Source organism: Metopolophium dirhodum, chromosome 8, assembly GCF_019925205.1.
Source record: "Metopolophium dirhodum isolate CAU chromosome 8, ASM1992520v1, whole genome shotgun sequence".
NCBI lineage: Eukaryota > Metazoa > Arthropoda > Insecta > Hemiptera > Aphididae > Metopolophium > Metopolophium dirhodum.
Window position 1 is genome coordinate 19385086 of NC_083567.1, and position 22476 is coordinate 19407561.

General features: G+C 30.9%; 1 protein-coding gene across 3 annotated transcripts in view; it reads right to left on the bottom strand.

Moving 5' to 3' along the window:
• Positions 1-22476, bottom strand: part of LOC132950227 (leucine-rich repeat-containing protein 4B-like) — a 355161-nt gene that overhangs the window by 205550 nt on the left and 127135 nt on the right. For all 3 annotated transcript variants that reach the window (XM_061021548.1, XM_061021549.1, XM_061021547.1), the window contains one exon: positions 3656-3715. The gene's annotated coding sequence lies outside the window, so the exon portion shown is untranslated. The remainder of the gene's footprint in view (positions 1-3655; positions 3716-22476) is intronic.

Below are 22476 nucleotides of genomic sequence, written 5' to 3' on the forward strand. Positions count from 1 at the left end.
TGAAATCGAGCTTATAACCCTAGACGTCGAAGAATTAAGATTTAAATAAATTTTATGCATGTTGTATATGACATGACGTTACACCCGATGACCTGCCCCGTTTAGAATGAGTGGAACTTGTGGAAAAACTCCCATAATAATGTAGATTGTTATTGTTATTACACATGGAAAGAACCGCGGAAGATATTTCGCGTTTTGACCGTTTAAAATATTAAATTCAAACGCATTCTAAAAAATATTGCTTTTAAACCCTATTTTCATACGGTTACAACATAATATAACGGTCATAAACTAGGCCGCGGATTTTTATGCAAATACTGAAATACATAACTGTATTGAAATACGTAGATCGTTTTTAATAATTCTGATTAAAAGCGATCAAGTAGCAGAACACCATAAACAAAATAAAACTTGTTCATCGTCACATAATGTTTTAGTATATTATTTTAAAGTAAATGCATTTTCTTGAATATTTTACGAATAAGTTCATATTCTGTATTTTTATATTTACCTATTCACAGATATTATATTGTCAATAATCATTGTTGTTCCGCGGGAATTATGTTCAATTTGTCGTTAATCGTATTGGGAACGGCCCGAACGATGAGAACGTCATTACAAATAAGAATATCGTTTATATAGGTAAACTATTTATGAAATCTTCATATATGTTATATACAACAATAGCTATAGGTTTAGTTGCTTTAGTTCGTTAACTTGATTTTCTATGAAGTAATTTTCTTTTTCATATGAATTAAATTTAAAAATTGAATGTTGAGTAAAAACTTTTTTTTAAATATTTAATGATTTTTAATTTTTGCAAAAATAACAATTTAAATATTCATTTTTTTATTACATTACAATCCAATCCATGGCTTAGTCAAAATAATGATTCAACATCTTTAGAAATTTTGATAAATATTATAGTTAAAATAACCAACTTTATAAAAAGTATAATCAGCATAATGGTAAACCTGAGTTAAAAGTTTCAAACTATGATACATTTTTAAATACAACAACTCAAAAGAAAAAAATAATATAAATGCGAATATTACATATTATAATAAAATGTGTCTATAGTACCTACTGTAAAAATATGTGACGACAAAATGAACGTAAATTTATAACCAAACTGTTTATTCTTTCATATATGGTATAAAACCTAAATTTATATCAATGTACCTGAGTGGTGACAATTTTCTGCGAGAAGATTTTGTTTCCTAGTTTCACGAGCCACGACAATTGTATTATTGTGTGCTCTGTGGAGACTTTACAGAGTTCAATGACTAGTTTTTAAAAACGTGAAAGACTAGATAACAACTTCCTGTTCCGATCGATAAAATCGACGAAGAAAATCTGAGATATCAAGTGCTTTTATACTTTCGTGTGGTGCATTGAATTCTGAGCAAAATTTAATATTATTCTTCTCAAATTCTGTGCAGTTATTTCGCTCGTACAATTTATTACTCTTGAACTCGGTCTTTAAATGAAACATAAAATATTTGTATTTATTATGTCTAATATATATATATTTTATTTTTGAATACATAACATAACGTTGTATTTTATTGTATATTGAAGAAATAAACTGAACCAAACTAGTGGAAAGTGGCCAAAGAAAATGATAATTTTCACAGCTTTTCCCGGGTGACGATAAAATGTTTTGGTATTTTCATTTTGACGATGTTTATACTATTTATATAATATTTACTATGGTAACATACATGTTGTTATCGGGGTGATAAAATAATATTATTATCGATATTGTTCTTTCCCGATAAAAGAATTACCCGATGTGTTGGTTCACAATGTAGTAAAATGATACAACAAATTAATGTCACGACTGTCATGACACCACAGTTTCACTTTTGACTGTCATTACTTTAGTTTCGGTATTTTTTTACAATGACGGATGAAGGTGGCAATTGTTGAACACACACACTATTTCAGTTTTGATTCATCGACTTAATTTTAAATTGAAATGTTTTCACCGGTGCTTTTCTCCCGAAAGCGTCGAAGACAAATATTGACGTTACCAGTTGATTTCCGTAGATTAACCTTGATTATGTTGGCACCGAATTGTTTCCGATCGAATTGAATTTCGTCCCTCTTCGAATGCTCTTAATAATGGTTTTTTCTCTTAATTTGTATTTCAAAGGTCCCTCAACATAATATATTCTCTTTTGGGTTATTAGAAAGTTAAAACGTTTGATTTCGATATCATTCTTCTGCAGAGATAAACCAATGCGTAGGTAAATTATTTTAAAACAATAGCATTTGCGAACTTATTGTACATTTAGGCGGCAGCCACACAATATTACATTGAGTATTACACTAATGATTATTATTACTACATTAGTTACAAATAAAACAATTTATATTTTTGGAAGTATATGTGCAGCGAATTGATAAGTAATATAGGTGTGTATACTCTATTCCGTTTTTTGATAAAAATAAATATGCACGTTTTTTGTTAATTTATAATAATATAATAATTTAGAGATATTAATGTGATAAGTAATTTAATAAGTAATTACAGAATCATAAATTTATACTATACACTTAATTTACAGGAATTTATGTAACTGATAATTTATAGTTAATTAAATAAGAATTAATTTGTGGATATTTGAATACTTAAAAATCAGTCGTTGCCACGTAACGTATTTCCTATGAAAATAATATAATATTATTTCAATATGTTATTTTTTTTGTTCGAAAACAATTGAGATGATTTGCCTGGGTTGCCTTCTTTCGTGGTGAAACGGAGTGGAGTGTAAGATGCCATGTACGGCTGTCGTATGATTTATGGACAAGTCGAAAAAATTTATTTTGTCAATGTGACCAGAAAAAAAAGAGGAAAAGAACTAGGACGTTACAAAGGACGAGCGCAGCTTATTCCATGTGAATGGATTCCAAAATGGCGCACGAAATTCGTCTGACGCAAATAAACAGACTTTTAGTTTTCAGCCGACTAACGAACGGCCTACCGCTGTGATTCTTAATTTTTTTCTTTTCAAGTTTTTTTTTTTTTGTATTATTCTTCACGAAATAATAATTAAAACAAACCGACCCGTAATAAAATTATATATTTTTATTGGAGTAATTTTTTTTTTATGCCCCTAGGGTAAAAACTGGAATTTCCTGTCCCCCGCGTACCTACCCGCCAAGTTCAATCCTTCGCCATCGCAAAACACGACGAACCGATACTTCCACCCACCGGTCAACAAAAATTGGCAATTAACTCACACAGACTCTCTTATATTTTTCATTCCGAATTATTACGGTTATAATTTACGCGGCCCCACGCCTCCACGCTTCGGTCGCCGCCACAGTAATTTACCTTCGGCACCCTAAATTCGATCAATAACCCGGTTCGGCGGTTGCCACGCTGTAGGAAAAAATAAATAAATTTCCACCGACAGACAACTTATAATCTTGGTGAAACATATTTTTGTGATGCCTATATGCGCTCACGCTTAAACTCACTCCAGTCTCTGACGCATAAAAGTTTCACACTTTTTATTATTACTATTATTATTTTTATTATTATTATTATTATTATTATTATTATTATTATTTGTATTCCCCCGCTAAACTATAATAATTTTCTTATGAAAACTACTAGTAACCGTTAAACTTGGAAAATACTCACCGACAGATGTCTAGTCTCGAGTTCAAGATTTTGTTTATGAACACGTCGAAGCACTCGAATCTGAAACGCACAAAACTGTATATATGAGTTTGAGTGTCAAACCAATGAAAAAAAATATTTGTCCATATTATAATATTATAATATTTTGTTGCACAGAGATTATAGAAATGTAAAATTTATTGTTATTGTTATTATAAAATATATTATCAGCAACAATGTTTGTCGTTCGCTATCGTTATTCTTATAATATAATATAATAATTTAATATTATTATGATTTATGTTATCGAACACTATGTATCCACATTGCGCATTGATTCTTCTTGCCGCACACAAGTTGATTAATTGGATAAACTTTGCATGCCAAAATATACTCATTCTCCGAGTGACGTTATTTACATGAAAACAAAAGTTATTTATGTATTGTTACACAACTCCGTGTCAGTTACTCAAAACGTAAAACTTTAGACAATTATTTCAAAATTCGAAACTTGTAACTACGATTATATAATTTAAATTATATGTACACCATAACTTCATGTTTATCTACCTTTTTAAATAATAATTAGCAATTACCGTTGTAACATAATATACATTTAATTTAAAACTAAAAGGTTAGCGTGAACGAATGTATTTGTTGTTAAGAAACATTATTTTAGACCCGTAATTATATTTTAATCTATGGTGTTTTATGTTCTGTTTTGTTTTCGAATTATAAACGCAAAGCAAATCACAGTTTAAAGCCAAGAAACCTGAGATATCGACATACAACCACTTATAAAGACGCGATGAGTGCCTATTAAAAGTCAAATAATTTTTTTACCCAATTATTTATGTTTTATTTTAATTATTATTCGATGTCACCAGCAGTTTTTAGGGACCATAACAAATAACAATAACGAAATACTGATTATGATCAACGTTTCATTCGTTAAAATCCAGTGGGGTTCTTACTTAGAAACCCTATATATTATCATATTGTCACTATGAACCGCAAACAGTACACCGACGGTTAATTTTCAACGTCAAAACGCCGCGTAGTTGTAAAATTAAAACTCAATTTTTAAATTTACAACTGTTCTGGATATACATTATACACTCTATGGGAATACACGTACAATGAAAACAGTTAAAAAGGAAACTTCAGAGTACTATAAAAACTTCCGTTTAAGGTAGTAGTTTTCCGTTTTATTGGCTTTATTATTGTTATATTATACGCGTTATATATTATAATAGTATAATGCGAAAGCTTATACCTACTTCGTTTTCGAACAAAACGTTCTGCTCGTGTTTCGATTGTGTGTAGACAGACTGGAAGTAAAAGAATATTTTCCATATTATTATTATTTATTATTATTATTATTATTATTATCGTGAAGTGTTTTTTTATTTTTATATATTATTTTCGTTTGCATTATTATATTATCATTTGTATTTTGTCTACCTATTTAGTGTTCGAAATTTTTTTGTATCGACGCCGAACAGTATATAATATTATATTGTTTTGCGGCTTTTTCGTCGCAGTCCACCGCACTCATTAACACGGAGTTAATGTCATTATATTGTATTACAATAATGTTTTTACCCCTCCATTATTATATGATGTTATTATGTTTTTATACGCGTAAGCCTCTGCGCTTTTGTATTGCTGGAAGGCGTCGGCTCGGCCGGTGGCGCCGACAACAATTGCACAAAAATAAGCATCCGATTATATTATTTGTTTGCTGTATAACCGTTCCCAAGCGACGCAATAACGGACGTGCACATTCGGATAACTATTTTCGCTCACGTGCTAATAGTATATTGTTTTGGACCGCGGTATATTAACGTTTTTTTTTTCAGCCGGATTTCGAAAATCTACGGAATCGAACCGAATGAAACGCGCGCTTTGAGATTTCCAAGTCGCGGAAGTGTTTGCGTCCGATGCCGCCGTCCACCGTCCACCGTCCACAATATTATTGCGTTATTGTTTTCATCAAAATCATTTTCGTACGTGCTTGTTAAATAAACCACAGAAATAAGGCAGTGCACACGTAGGTACACATACACACACACACACACACACACACACACACACACACACACGCACACACACACACACACATGTTTAGCGTTAAACGCCCATGAAACTTTTCATCGCCGGCCAACCGACATCAACCGGTTAATGAAGTCGTCCCCGGGGAACGCTGCGAAATTGAAATCTCTCGACAGCGGCTCGAACGCTTCCGGCCATGTCATTTTGTAGACGATACGCGTTTTGGCCATCGATTCGGTTGGCTGGAAATAAAGCCCTCCGAGGATAACCGCACTTATTTTTGAGATAATATTGCGAGTTCGTGACGGTTTCGTCGACTGGTGCCGCGGGATACAGAAGTACAGTCGGCGATTTAAATGACCGGTCTGCCTAATATACATATAGCGGCGCAATAATATTCTGGCACGTCCACCAATTTTTGGTTAAAATGCGTGTCCTTTGCACCGTACTAGAGGAGTGGAGGGGTATCGTTATTTATAACCACCGCAACGCCGAACTGGCGCTCGGTTTTCATAATATCATAATTTACATTAATGTGCCGGCGAACAAACTGGATCGCAAAACCGACTTAATTACACCTCGGTGACTATATATTTTTCTTCCCCGCTTACACGCAACACTATAATGTATACCTACCTACGTGTATCGCTGAGGAATAATGTACGTTTTTCTTTTCTTTTCTTTTTTTCCCCTCGTACAGAATATAGCGTTAGTCAACGGATAAACAAAAACCATATCTATTGCGACCTTTGTATAATTTCATAGCGCTCAAAAACAACACCAATAATTTTTCCGCGGAGGAAGAATAATAATAATTAATCGCCCGTCTATATTGTATTACCATATCGTTCAACTCGTTCTATTATATTATTATATACATTGCTATTGTATGCAATGTGTATAATATGGACCTAATAGTCTGTTCGGAATTTTATCAAATACTTCGACAACATAACTGTTTGTACGAAATTAAATTTGTTTGGCGGATATTGAAAATTGTTTTCAAGGAGGATAAACGAATTTTTACCTTTGATGGCGATGCAAACGACAAAAAAACGTATCGTCAAACTATAAAGGAAAATAATAATAGAACCATAATAAAAATAGTATGATTTTGTCAACCACGAGATATAGAAATAATAATAAACCTATATAAAATTAATAACATTTTTATGGGCTAATTATATAGATACGTGACTAATGCATATTTTTTCCTACTTTATACCGATAAAAGATGTATGTCCTAACGTGTTATATTAATAGGTGGATATTTTTACATTATAACGTTAACCTAAAAACCATATTTAATTAAAAAAACATATAATACTATCTACTTATGAATGGCTATGTTAGTAGTATTATTATTCAATAGATGATAGTTATCGATCAGGAAAATATATTTTACTATTTAGATATTTTAGTTTAAAAAAATAACATGTACACAAAGGTATACCTATATATACCGTAACTACGATTCCATCGTGTGGTATTTATTTAAAATTAAAATGTTCAGTATTTTAAGTTATATTATATTTAAATTTTAACAATGTTTTATCTGCAGTCAGCCAACTGAATCGTAAGTTGATTACAAACCCTCCAAAACTATTTATTTCAAGGTGTGTATAAATGAACCTGCAAGATGTATATGAGAAATAATCAGATTCACAACGAAAGCAGAATGATTTTTTCTGTTTGATAGGATTAAAACCTAATGAACATTATCAACTGCAGTCATTTATATTAAAAGCAAGATACGATAATTCTACTTGAAGTTATTTTCCTCACTTCAAACAGTTCAATTGAATTATCCATTAGTTAAAGTGACAACAAATTACTAATCCATGTAGGTACACTATGCATTATATCATGTAAATTATCATAATATAAACCTTATATGGGACTCATTAATACTTGTATCACAAACAAAACACAAGTATATTCATGTCTTATAATAATATGTTTGAGCAGTTAAAAAAAATATAATTACATTTCGTGAGTACACTTCAGTTTTTTTTTATACACAATCTGTACCAGCAGGCACATTAAGAATATGAGCTATATAAAAAGAAAACACGAACAATTTTAATTCAGAAACCACCCATTATTTATTTATTTATTTTTTGATTAAAGATTGTTATCTATTAGGTCTCCGCACCAAGCCTTGTGCTGAAGGCTTCAAGGAGGGTCTCCTGCAGGGATGGCTAATGTAGCTAAGTTTTCAATAAATGGATTTGGTTGAATATTAAGGTGTCGGTGGCACCGTTTATAGTAACGTTTGGTATCTTCATGTATGGTTTTCGTGTGAAGGTCTTCAGAGAGGGTGTGATTAGGTATGTATGGTGGGGAATTGGTAATTTTCCACAGTGTATATTTTGGAACTTCTGCGTTGTGTTTAGATTGGAGATTTTCAAATTGCCCTATAACTGTAGGATGTAGGTCCAAATTGGCTCTAGGATAGATTTATAGAGAATTAATTTAGTGTTTCTTTTTGAGTGTTTGTTGTTGACGATTGGAGTTTTTAGCATTCGTAAATAGGAGTTATTGTAGTATTTTGGGTTATATTTCAAAAAATATTTAATTAACAATACTGGGTAAAGACCCTTAAAATAGAACTGATCTTTCTTAAATATTCTTATAATATTCCTGATTTGTCCCTGAGTAATTCTTCGTACCAGGTAAATATAATAAGACCTTCATGGAACTTAATGTTTTGTTTGAAATGTTTAGTAGGAACTAAAAAGTCGATTCCCAGAAGTTATGTATTTAAGTCTCAAAAAGCAGTAGAAAGTAGATACAAAGTAGGTAGTTAATTATCAGGAGATATCAGATTGAGTATAAACAGACAATATCGAGTTTGTGTACTCGGTACAACTCTAATCTATCACCAGTGAGTGGGTATTTGATAGGTAGTTCCGATAAGCGTTTCACTATTGATACTAGAAAACCGGTAGCCAGTGGTCACCACAATATTATAATATTTATACAATTTAAATAATAATAAAATTTCCTACAATTTTCGTTGTCATGGTTGCTTATTAACAAAAACATACTAATTATGATTCATAGATTTCCCTTGTAAGGTAAAAAATATCGAGTAGCGTGGTATGGGTTTTTTTTAATGCATACAAATACAAACTAGGCAAGTCATTTATTACTATAACGATATTCGTAGTCATTTCCGTCTTTACCCTGAGAGCACGTGGGGCACGAGCCCAGGACCTCTGATGCCAAAGAGCCGAGATATTTTCATTGGCATTTCTTTTTCTTTTAAAAGGGCTCCTAAACTCTGTGTGCCCGAGGGCCCCTGTATAGCCAAAGACGACTCTGTTTGTAGTTGTTTTAAATGTATTATTAGTTGTCATTTATTATATTATTATTATTTTTTTATAATCTACCTATAACATTTTGTAACATATAAATATAGCAATACCTAACATGTTATTTTACACTCACAAACGCGGTATTAATAAGAATAAGAAAGATGTTCATGTAGATATAGGTACAACTGTAATGTTATCATTACGTATGACTCTGTAGTAGTATTCATTTATTCAAATGATAATAATATTATTATATAGAATAATTCAGTTCAATTATATTATATGTATTTAACCAACGTACCCAATTTTTGACTTTATCAATACAAGTTTAAATGGAAAATTTAATTATTACCATTGAGTTCAAAAGTAAACGAAAACAGTTTATTTAAAATTATTATGCTGGACCAAATAACAACTGGGTTGTATTTTTTCATTGACTACGTATTTCACGTACAAGTGAATAAAAATAATGTGATGTAAGACACGCTGCAAAGTACATTAAATTCCTTCCTTCCCGATGTTTTGAGAATATTATAACACTAATAATAATTATTATAATCAAAAATTGTATGAATGCGTGGTCTGCAGCCGTACCATTGCTGGTTTCATTGATATTGTTGCTTACACGATCAGCCCAATTTTGATAGTGCCTTTCTTTCGTGTCCACAATCGTCTTCATCCCTGTCACCTCACCTCCTTACCACCCTCCAAAAAACCAATAACCCTTTACCTGATACAAGCAACTTCGCCGTTTTCAAATACCTACACCGTAACTATTTAAAGTTAACATCGGGAGCACGAAAATATGTCACTATGCCAGTGTATAACCTTTCTGTCCCAGATAAAACGTCGCAATAAATGACAAACAGGTATTTGCATTTAATAATAATAGAAAAATTCCACTCTGTACATTCCATATTCACTGTGTTTCATACGGGAATCGTGAATTGTCTTATTGAAGTATTAAATTACAAAACGAAGCATAATGGGATGAATAACAATATAATAAAATAAAGACATCAAATGCTCGATGGTAAAAAAAAATCGGAGTAAACAAGGTGATTAAAAAATTAACTTCATTCAAACCTGCAGGTGCAGGTGTTTATTTTTAATATCACTAATATACAACATTGAAAAATTAAAATAAGACGTAGTTATATGTCTATACGTATTAAAGTGGTGTTCATAAATTAATAATAAATATAAGAAACGTGGTGGAAATTTAAATGTGTTTTGAGACGAAATGGAGATTGATTCAACGTAATTTATACAACAAAAGGTACAGTGGTTTTTTAATAAAACGTTTTATTTTTCATTATTGTCAAACAATTTTCCAAACTGCCGTAATTGTTTTTTTTTTTAGACTATTTAATCGGAGGTGGAAATGTCCGTACCTACGTAATCGATCAACCTACGTATGTACCCGGTACCTATAACGAAACACACGAGTGAATTTCTCCGTTTAGATGGTATTATGTATCATAGTTTTCGAGTCGTTCGTTAAAACAAAATATACAACAAAGTACAAACGGTATCGATTTATAATACACGCATGCTATTGTTTGTATGTTTTTATAATATAAAATGGATATATAGTATGATAATTATTTCACGTTGGTATAGTTCTGTAGTTATTGGTTCTCGGCGAAAAGTGACGATACACGAAGTCTTTACTTAACATTAAAGCGCAATGCAAGAGTATACATCGCACTGTGTTTGCTATTTTAGATTAAAACAATCGTATTGCACATTTTAATTAAATTGGTATATAGTCGCCGATCGTCGGGTGCTGGTGGTGCCGTGATGGTGGTGTGTGCACGCAGAAAACAGTTGCAGCGGCAGCCATTTTATCGAATTCCAATAACAAAGTGTCGAGGAATACAAATAAAACGGAACAAAAGTATTGGTCCCCCATAAACAGTAGCCGAGAAAACTTAGGAAAGTTCAATTGTCTTGTCTAAGAAATTGAGCATTGTGGAGGTATTTGAAAGTATTTCCCTATATACCATCGATTTTATCACCTCCCGTAGCTCTCCATATATATATATATAAATAAGCTTTAAAGGAAAGCAATTCACAATGCTCCAAAAAGCAATTTAAAAAAATATAATGTTTAACGGATTGTTCCGAGTTGGAGGGAAATAAAAACGAGAAAAATGAAAATAATCTCCATACGCACACTCAATTTACCATATAAATATATATATATATATATAGAAATAGTAACGGCATAACATTTTTATTAAACGCCAATTCCGTTTTATAGGACACTGTAAACCATAACGAATTATTAGTTCCGCGAATTGTGGTCGGGTGTTTTATACCATTTTTCAATTGGACATAAATTCCGGGAGAAGTGTAGTTTTATTTGATTATCAGAACGATGATGCCTAGCAAATATACGATATAATAATAGTTGGTGGTGCAAAACTGTAGCGGAGTTTCGATGGTATAAAAGGCAAAAAAAAATCACTCCCTAAAACTATTCATGATTATGTCCGTACATGAAGTGTTCGAGTCGAATTACGAAACCACACATTTCTGTCGTAATATACCTACCACGTAGCTAATGTTTTTTTTTTTTATCGAACCATAATATGTTTTAATACGTAAATTAACATTCTTTATTTTTACAAAAAAATAACATTTTTCCTATTCGTTTCAATAGAACTGATTTGATTTTAATCCATAAAACAATATACAATAATAATATATCATTATTAATTATACTATAATATACTCATTGGTCATTATTCATATATTATATAGCTAAATGTATGCTGTAGTTGTTGTATAACTTGAAGCTCGATTCAGCAGTCAAAAATGTTTCAAACAGTTGTTTAGATTATATATTAGTGGTACTTCACAGATATGATATATTTTTTATAAAAAACCAATTGCCATTATTCCCACCAATTATTATTAGTGATTAACAAAGTGTTAATAATACAACTTTATGATGTACCGTTGTCCTCCTTATAATAATAAAAAAAAGTGACATTAAACCTCAATACTGATGAGCAAAAAGTGTAGAATATATTATAAAAAGTTATCTAAAAGAATATCAAGCACAAATGTTTCGCAAATATAGAGAGAAAATCTCATGCAATAAACACTAAATACATCTTCACATATCTATAAATGTCGCGCACTCGTGCAACAAATATTAAACTAAGATAGATAATTATTAGAATAATATTTTTTAAGACTAGTAATTGATATACAATTATAAGTAATATTATTGATTATAAAACCTGTCGTTAATAAGCGATTCCGTAATTTGTTCAATAATCATTCAAATTGATTTTATTCAGCTCTATGATGCCGACAGATATTTATTATTTAGTTGTATAAACTTTAAATTAATGTAACATTCATATTTCAGATTTTATGGGTTCAACTCATCTCACCTGAACTAAGAGAAAATTTGTTTTTGTAACTAACATAATTTACAGAAGTTACATTAAAATGTCATCTTTAAAGGTTAAAGTATGTAACAGTGTAATATTATATACTGCAGCATTGTCTTAACCTTAATATCACGAATACAATTTAAAAGAAAAATAATCAACATTTTAAAATATGAACTAAAATAAAAAATAATATACATTGATAATAATTTACTAATTGTATTCTGTGTACTGTATAAAACTATCATTAAAGGTTTTTTAAATGTATAACGTTCATTCTTAAAATGCACATTTTTTAAATATTATATTATCTATTCTACAGATTGTATATAGTACCTACCTATTATATTCATAATTAAAATTAAATTTAAAAAAAAATTACTTATTCAATCATTTTCATGTTTATATTTTAAATAATATATAAATTAATAAATTTGACTTTTGATTATATTAGCTATTAGTTATTGTATGTCATGAATACAATATATTTTCTGTCGTGGTATTTTATTTTCAAAAACTTTTGCATCGTGACTTTTATCATAGTGATTCTCACCGTCAAACCGTGTCACTGAACCCAACAATAATAACATTTAGTATCTATTTTCAACAAATTGCCCAGTAAAATATTACTGTTTAATTTTAATTTACTCACCAATTATATTTCATTAACCATGTATTCACTATTTTTCTTTATTATTTCAATTTTAAAAATGTACGTATTTAAATATTGCATAGTTTTTATTATTCTATGATTGCATTGAATACAATTATATCATGTTTTGTTTTAAAATAATGTATTATGGAGTATAGAGATGGTAACATATTTACATAGTTTAGGACTTACTATTGTTGATCATTGATATTATAATATAATATTTGAGATTTATTGCTTTTAAAATATACTCCTCCTTCCACTATGAAATATAAAATAACAATAACAGGTTTGTATAATAGTGTATCACTTAGTTAATACCTGGTTGATCATTCAATATCGTACAATGATTATATTTTATTTATTAACTCCGAAAAAACTAAATCGATTTTGTCAAAAATGAAAATAGTAAATACTACATTGAGGTTAATTATAAAATATGTAAACATCTCTTCGTGATTTTGCGTGGTTAAGAAAACGATTAATCAATCGATACCTCTAAATCAATAATGACTTTTTGATGTGCAATTGCCAGTTAATAAATTTAAACATATATATTATGTCAAACTTTTGGAGGAATGATTATACCCGAGAAAAATCTATACAAATGTATTAGAAATGTAAAACATATTTTATATTAAAGAGTAACGCCATTGTTTATTTAAGATAAAAAATATACACATGGAAAATAACGATAATCTAATAAAGAATAAAATAACATTATTATAGTACACGTTCAATACCTACATTGTTTGGAATAAGTGAGCACGTGTACGAATTATTGCATTTTTGAGGAATATATTATTTCGTTTGAATCGAGTCTAACGATATACAGTTTTCTTTAGATTTGCTTAAGACGAAACGCAATAAAACATTATACATTTTCAATAAGTAATCATCACATATTGCGCATAATAATAATATATTTGCATATTAAACGTGGTTGTTATTAAGACTATCAAAGGGATTTCGATTTTACTGAGCAGGAAATGCGGACTATATTGTTATATACCTACGCGTATTCTGTCAATTAAACAATCAAAAATTCCACGTTTTCGACGGTAAAACAAATATTATTATTGTTTGTTGGCACCTATATGGATTGCACGTGCACGCCGCACACAAAGGTTTCCTCACTTACAGATCAAAGACATCATATTTTTTTTATTTCCCGTTGCCATAAAACGCCATTATACATAATATATTGTTGTAATACTTATACTGTACTTAGCTGTAGTAATTGAAACGAGGATATGGCGTCGTGGGTACCGAAAACCATAAGCTATTTCCGGAAAAACAAAAACACGATATTATATGCAAAATGTGGCTGGTGGCTGATAACACCGGCTCGATTTCGGGGTTACAACAGCGATATTCGCTCCACAGACGAGTGCATATTGTATTTGTTTATTATTATTATTATTATGAGTGGGAGGAGATGGAAGTTATGTGTGGGGAGAATCGTCGGCGAAAAAGACGGTGACGTTGAAAACATATATTTTACGATAATATTAACCGGAGCGGGCCGGCGGCGGCAAACGAGCATATATTATATACGCGTCTGCCGGGTAGGTAATGCACCTTAACACTCGCAAGAAAAAAAAAAGATCTCCTATTTTATGTTTTTCATTTTAGAAAGGTTTTCAACGACAATATACCTACTCGAGATGTACGCGCGTAAATATAGAATGCCTTTTTAAAGCACCAGAAGTAGGATACTATGCCTACATATTATGTATAATATATATATAGTGTACATATATTATAAGCGTACCTATAAGAGTTTTGAATAGCTAATATAAATGTGACCCCGTATAACTTCAAACTTGCGTAATATAGTATTTACACATTGTGGTATTACGGCGAAAATCATATTTTATAATAAATACGTGTACCATGGTATACACCATTATTATACCAACTACGTGCGCATAAGTTAATAAAAAACACACAAGCGCGCGCGCACACGAATGGACTCTGATTTGTATACACATTATATTTATATAAGTATCATCGAAATCGAATGAAATTGACTCTTTAACATGTCCGTTACTGTCCGATTAAAATATTATATACAATACGACATTGCAGGGTTTGAAACTGTCGACCGTCATTAATCATTATCATATACTTAACGGTGTGCGTATTATCAGTATATTATTATTTTTATTTATATGCATATTTTAAAGCAAACGTGTAATACCTAAATATTTTGCTTGCACCGTCCAAAATAGTGTATAATAAACACGGGTTTAATGCGATAATTGTAGATGTTTGATATTATATGTCTTAATAATAAAACATTTTATGAATAAATAAGTATGTTTAGACAATAGTATCAGTTTTTTTTTTGGAAAATCGACGGTGATATCTAAAATCGTGAAAAAAATATTAGTGATAGTTGGACACAACTTGGTGGAAATCCATTGAAATTTCAGGGGAGACTAAAATTGTTGACATCAATGTGAGTAGGGGGGGGCTTCGATATCACTCAACTAAAAAACTGTATATTTTGGGGAGATAATGGAATATTTGGAGTGTTAACCCCCCCCCTACAAACACCACCTGTTTTCTGCCTATGGGACACAACATAACGTTACCTACGTAATAATATAAAGTATAGTATCATATTAATATTATAAATACATAGTTATATAGTAACATTTTTTATGTTTCTGAACGATATGATTTCGTGAAAATTGAAAACACTAAGTTATAAGCTACACAGTATAACTTCAGCCAGTGCAACGCACGTCTCTATATTAAGTAGAATTGACTTATTCGGATATTTACTCAGCCGAACTAATATAACCGATTGACCTATAATATTACTATAATATGTGATAAGTACATTTTACAGCTGATATAATATAATATAATAGTGTTTCATAAACAGTAAACGGCTGATGTGTGGAATAATATTAATATATATATCTAAAATAAACAACATGACAATTAATATATTGGTTACGATAACTACAGACTCACAGGACATAATTAGCACGGATTGCGCTCGTTTTGTATACTTATCTCATCGTTACTAATAATGACAGTTAGGCCGATGGAGAGATTGAATAATTCAAATAAAGCTCGAGTTCGTTAATATCATTTTAATATATCGAGGTGAATCGATATGACACAAATATATTGTGAATACGTTGAGCACGTTTAGATCTTGCCGATCGAAAATGTGAAGTGGCAGACAAATCACGCGACCCAAAGAGATTACCAAAGCGAAAAAAAAGGTCTTTTTAATTAAAAAATGGTCCTATGCTCCCATTAACTGGCGATAACGTCGGCCAAATCACCGGACGAAAAATGAAGGTACCTCTCGTGTGTTCAGAATTTCCACCTAACATTTTTAAACGAAATGAAATAACAAAAAAAATGTTTAAAAACGTCACAGGGTTGACGCGAGCATTATACCAACGAATTATCATAATAATTATAACGAAGATAAGGTGCTTTGCGTGCGCTGGCGACGGTATGGACGGCGTTCGTTTCGGCTATTATTATTATTATTATTATTATTATTATAGCAAACCGTTCGAGAAACGTCGCGGGAGGTGGGGGAAACGTTGAGAGAGATACGGTGAAAAATGGTCAAAATTATTACGATAACTGCACCTCCCCGCGGGTCGCTGCGCCGGTGAGGGGTGAGCACCCCGTCCGTCACGATACTCCGTGGTTACCGAAAATGATTTCGATCGCATCGGAGTGACGCCGCTGGCGGCTACGAACCAGTGGACGGGCGGTGGTCGCATTTAATCGACGGCCGTCAGGCGGGCGACGCGATGACGGATGCGCACTAGCAAACGGCCGCAACCGCCCCGTAACCGCAAAACAGGAAATTATTGTTCAAACAAACACGTTTCTCTCATTTCCGGAAGGGCAATTCGCCTGGTCTCGCGCTAATAAAATCATTGCCGCGGCGGACGCGTCAAAAGTGCCACCGGGCAAAATATCGTTAATATCCGACGGCGGCGTCTCGATAATAATAATAATAATAATGTACAGGGTGATTCATCAGGGTGTGCTCGTCCCCTTTTTTTCTTCTCCAATAACACGTTTATTCGAACTCTGACGACCTTCTGTAATATTTTTAAATACCCTTAAATAGGTACCATATTTTAAAATTATTGAGATTATCTTGTTCTACTCTTACTTAAGTACCTACTGTCGTGCAGTGATACAAACTTCTTCCCTTTTATACCGTAAGATATTATATGGCTATGATGATATTAGATATCATTTACAATTCATGAAAAATGGTCCAAGTACAATATTACTAGATCCGATAATTTTACTGCAGCTATTTTATACTATTTTTTTAAATCCATTTTTAAGGACAACCTACAATGTTATATTATTATCCTTAGTATAAAAATTGTAATAACTTGTCGTCACAGAACACGCTCCTTAAGTATGGAACAACAAATATCAAGAATTTGAAAATTATGGTTTTTTAAGTATAGGTATAACAACTATAAATTCCAAAAATCAGATTTTGACAATGACACGTGATATTCACTGCATAATCGATGGAAATGGGGAGAGCATGCTTGGTGCGAATCGCCTCGTATCATATTATTATTGAGACGTCGTCGGATATTAACCGTACATACCTAACCTGCGGATTTATATATATATATATATTATGTGTATGTATGTGTGAGTGAGTGGCGCGTGTTTCATGTACCGTCACTCGATAATCCTTTAAAATACAAAGTTTCGTGAGGTCGGAGTCTACGTGACTGTCGGTGTGGCATTGAGGATTTTTCCTCGAGGAATATTATCACTGCTACCCATCGGACCGTCGGCGATGTTCGTCCCGGGCTGTGTTAGAACCCGTGCCCATTTATATGATATTATGTATGCGTACCTGTGCATAATAATTATATTACATACCTACGAAACACGATGGTTATCAATTTTATTACACGTGTACGGCAAGGTATATATTAAAGTTATATGGTTATAGTTTTAAGTGGCCGCCGCCGGCGATGAAACGAAACTTTTTTTTACCGAACATTACACGCGAGATGATATTTTTTTCTCATTTATTGTAAACTTAAACGATAATGATAAAAACCGTGAGGTGAAAAAACCACATATTTTCTTCCGAAGGCGAAGGTAGTTGTAGTTGTAATGACTTCGGAAAATGTAAGAAAAAAATAAAAAACGTTTTCAAAAAACACTCAAATTCGTCGAGAAAAATGACTGCACGACGATAAGATAATCGCCTTGCGCTGTATACAGCATCTTCTATTTGTACGAAATCGTTTTCCGGTCACGACGCCAACCCTTCCGAACGAACGCGTTTGTCGAATATTTTTATTCTTGCTTTTCAATGGGATCATTGCAGTGCGTATAGTGAATGTTTTTTATTTATTTGTCGAATATGATATATATATATATATATATATATATATATATATATATATATTATATCTATTATTCGTATACATAAATATAATATGTGTGTATGTGCGTGTTCGCGTGTCCGTGTGTGTGTGCACACGACGAGCGAGTGATAAATAACGAGCGAAAAACGTCTTTACGATTTGATCTCGCCAAATCGAATGCGACCGCGTCGTCGCGAAATACAATTTGCGCGGCGTTATCCGCGACCGCCTACGCGCCGCTGGCCCGGTGGAGGAGAAGGAGCACGACTATCATGGTGCCATAACTTACGCTCAACAAAACGGTTATGACAATGAAATCTCCATTACTCCGTCACCATTTGGATATCGCATTGTAGTATAACATATATAATATAATAATATATTATACGAGTATAATATTATTAGGTGTATAATATGCATAGTAATAATATAGAAACGATAATATGTATTATTATGCTGCACCTATCAAGTGTTATAATTATTATAATTGTTGTCCTATAATAATATAATATTATACGACCGAAATCACGGACGTCCTTGCGCAGTCTTATTAATTGTATTATTCGTTATTATACTTATTATCTAGTATTGTGTTTTATCACGCGTTTTGCATGGACGGGAGACTTAAGTACGATATACATCACACGGTTTCTATACTCACGGTGGTACTATATTAATATTATACCGGCGGCGTTTCTCGAACTTCGAAACTCGTACAAAAATATTACTACTAAATTATTAGGTAAATATTATACAGTTAGGTACTACTTAAATATAATATTATTTTGTATCGTTTCACAAACTTTGTTATATTATGCTTGACCACGCAGTATAACGAGTAAATTATAATATATTATTGTGACGATTTTTTTATTCCTATAAAATAATAATAATATATTAAATAAACTCGTTCGTAGTAAATCAAATGTTTTTTTTTTTAGTAGAAATCAAATTATGCGTGGGAATTGAATTATGGTTGATTGAAAACTGTACATACTTTTTATATCAAGTTAAATCGCAACATGATTTTACATAATTTAAAATGTATTACGATTTACGACTGGCAAGGATGGTTATGTTAAATAAATATTATTTTATAATTTATTGAATCAAAGTTTTTAGTTAAATGTATTACTTTTCTACCAGCTTTAAGCTTATAATATAAAGGGTGCTCCAGGAGAACAGTGAAATATGAACTCGAAAATAAGTAAAAAATCTGTTTTGAAAAAATTGTTAGTAAAAATGACGTTATATGCCATTGAGAGTTTAAAGGTTAAAAATATCATGTCTTAAAATATATCAAAGTGCATGGATCTTTCCATCATCTATCTGGGAACCAAAGTAACTTCTCTTTGAATATGAATTTTTGACTTGTCAATTTTTGTTGTAGGACTAGTGGTGTGCACTCTATTTTTGAGTTAGCCACACACGAAAAAATTACACAAAGTCAGGTGATTTTACGGAGACCAACGAATGTCACCAAACCACGTTACGAACAAATATTAAGGAAATTAATTTCAAGACATGATATTTTTAACCTTTGAACTTTCAATAATGACATATCAATATTATATCAAATATTTTAGTTTCTGTTTTCAATAAATAAAAAAAGTTGTAAAAACATTTGTTTACTTATATTTTGAGAGTTTTTCATATTCTCTCGTTTTCACGGAAACCTACACCTGACAACCACATATTTAATAGTTCTTATTTCTCAAAGATGTTTAAATATATGTCTACATTTTTTTCCATCAAACGATTATTCCCTTCAGTGAACTTTCTTCGAAGTAAAGTACATAATACGAATTTTTCCTTCTTATATTCATGAATTACTTTTTTACATTCAATTATATCTCATATTACGGTACACACATAAGTACCTATCTAATACCCACATAATTTACTTATTAGCTGATTTATTAATAACTTAATATATTATATTTATTGAGTAGAATAAAGGTTTTTTGTTTGATGTAAATTATAAATTCAATAAGAGGATTAACCTAACTACTGAATATTAATATAAGCGATAAACTGTCTTTGAGATGTTCTGCACTTCCGCGCATCATTGGTCGAATCTAAGTTTTTTGATTTTCAAAAAATTAAATGGGTAATTAAAAGTGTTTAATCTGAATATATAAGTATACAGCTATTATAAATAAATATGTAATAAATGTATAATGTGCAAAACAATATAAACAAAAACCACTGAAATCACTCTGCTGTAAAGCATAATATTATATCAAACCATCGAGTAGGTCACTGTAATGGACGTGTTAAATTAAATATCTACCCAATGATTAATCATTGCAAATTAATTATTATTAAAACTAATGGGGGTACGTTGTGTTACATTTTCAAGCTTTTTTACCAACAAAAAAATTCAAAAAAATCTACGAGTTAAAATGTCAGTACAAGTAAAACTAAGTTAACCCAAACATAGTTATTTGTATGGCTTACTATCACGTATAACAATTATTTGATATATATTTATATTTATGTATATAAATAATTTAAAATAAAAAAATGGTTTTAATAAAAAGATGTATAATAATAGGTACTTTTAATAACTTCAATATTTCCCAATTCATTGTTTTATTATTATATGCTATACAGCTAATTTTAAAAATATAATTTTCTTACTTGATAGTGTTAGTTATACAATATATTTGGCTTTTATATAAAATTGTGTATTGGAGTACAGAACAATAAAATTGAAAAACTTTATTATGATTTCTATTAACTCGAAAACCATATAATGATCATAATCGTATTGTTAAAAATTTCGAACAATTGCAGAGTACTCAACTTTTATTTTATTATTTTATTATTAACAATGTATCAATAAAATATATTGTTATGTAGAGATAACTTATGAAATTTGATAATAATAAACCATTTTGAGTTTTTTCGAAAGTCATTAAAAATGTTTGAAATAAGAGTTAAATTAAATTCAGCGTTTGTTAATAGAGTTTGTATCATGACATGGGTACATAAAATAATATAACATACCACTCTTGTAATGTTTAATTGTACTTCTCAACTAAAGACCAATATGATTAAAAAGTAGAGAATTAATTTACTAGTGATTAGCAATACAAAATTATAATAAAATAATTTTAAATTAACTAAACCACCAGGTCACTGTTGGTCTGGCTATAATAATTGGGCCCCCAGCACAATAATTTTCAATAGGCCTTTATTTTCAAAAATACAACATAATATTGTAAAATTGTATGGTTTCCACACTTTTGTGACTAATGCTAAATCCAATAGGTAATAATTAATAAATAACACACAACTTGTTGAAATTGTATGTAATATATATTTTTGTATTTTCTTATAATATTGTTCAATGGATTCACCATAACTTCAGAAGTCCACTTTATAAGACTATAATATTTGTGATGAAATGTACGTGTCACGGGGAATAACTTGCACATTTTTTTACTATAGCTATTACACAGAATATGGGTCGATAAAATTGACATGTGCATAACAGTTCATGATGGTTATATTGTCGTATTGAAAAATATTATAAAAACCAAAAAAAAAATAATACATACATTTTAACGAGTACCTAATTTTGATTATTACTTATTGGATTAGAATTATTATAGTTATCAAAGTGTGGGAATCATACAAATTAAGTCATTATGCAATATTCTATATTTTTGAAAATGTAAGTTGCTTTCATTCATACAAAATTCAACCGATTTCAAAATTGGTTTGGGACCTTATTAGTCATAACATTATTAGTACATAATATGAGTATATTATATAGCTATATATTACATAAAAAAATGTGTGAGAATCGCGAGTAAACTTAATTTTTTTTATTTCTTTCTCGTTTGTCTAGGGCCCCCATAATATATATAAAAATATCCAAGGGCCTCAGGCGATCGCAGGGTAGCCAGGCTGGCCAGATCGATACCAAGAGAGATGATCAAAATTATTTTCAATTTAAATTATAATTTTTATTTATAATTGATGCGCCTTT